Source organism: Microtus ochrogaster, unplaced genomic scaffold (assembly GCF_000317375.1).
Source record: "Microtus ochrogaster isolate Prairie Vole_2 unplaced genomic scaffold, MicOch1.0 UNK1, whole genome shotgun sequence".
Lineage (NCBI taxonomy): Eukaryota > Metazoa > Chordata > Mammalia > Rodentia > Cricetidae > Microtus > Microtus ochrogaster.
Window position 1 is genome coordinate 5,390,742 of NW_004949099.1, and position 1,230 is coordinate 5,391,971.

Sequence of the window (1,230 nt, forward strand, 5' to 3'; positions counted from 1 at the left end):
CAAACTCACAGAGATCCGCCTGCCTCTGCCTCCCGAGTGCTGGGATTAAAGGCGTGCGCCACCATCGCCCGGCTTTTAGTGTTCTTTTATAAGTTGCCTTGGCAATGGTTTCTGTCTTTACATCAATAGAACAATAACTAGGACAGGAAACGCCATGTCACATCTCCTTTAGTTAGACACCTTGTATATAGTATGTGCAATATTGTAAGGAAATTCCAATTACATAGTAAAAAGTTATCACTGAAAGTCAAGGGTATAGGGTGAAATTGTTTTGTACTTATTGAGATATGTGACATTATAATGGAAGGTATTATGGAATGACAAAAGAGATAAAATTCACAAGGACAGGGAACCATTGAAGGATTTAGACCCAGGCAGATAGCTGGTGAAAACATTTAACAAAGCAGATTTTCTGAAGTAAAAATTCTATAGCATTGTTAGAAGAAAGTTTTAATCATTTATAGGATTATAGACCATGTATTCTAGATAGCAGCAGGTGTTGATTAAATGAATAGTGTTTGATTATTCCTATTGAATTGTGACATTCTTTATAAACTCTATGGGTTTGTTTTCCAAGTCCCGGTCACAAGAACCAGAACACAGTAAGGGCTTAGGGACGGAGGAGGAGTTAGTGATGCTTTCCAGAGATCAGGTAAAATGGCAGTTTTCTCTACTTTGAACAGTTCTAACATCTGTGCTGTGCCATGATATAGTGGGGAAACAAAGAAGAGAGCAATAGGGCTCCACTGTCTCCCAGCTGCATGGGACGGATGACACCAGGAGCACACACTCTGAATGTTGCTTTGTGATCTGTGTGCACTGAGTAGCAGTGTGTGTTTTATACACTAATTCTATGGAAGAAGGCAGAAACCTGTAGAGTTAAAATAGCGGTTCGCATTGCATGCATGTCATCACTGCTAACTAAGAAGTAAGGGAGTCCTAAAATCTTTTCTCTTGTGCTGTTTCTGGAACTGTTGTAGTGGAGAGCACGGGCCCTTTGTTCCTGCTGCCCCGCTAGCCTACACCTGAAATAATCACACAGAAACTGTATTCATTCCAACACTGCCTGGCCCATTAGCTCTAACTTCTTATTGACTGACTCTTACATATTAGTTTAACCCATCTCCCTGTGACTGTAGCTTACTGGCAAGAGTCTAACCAGTGTCTGTCTCAGGCAGGAGAACCATGGCGTCTGCCACTCTGCCCTTCTTCCCAGCATTCAGTTCTGTC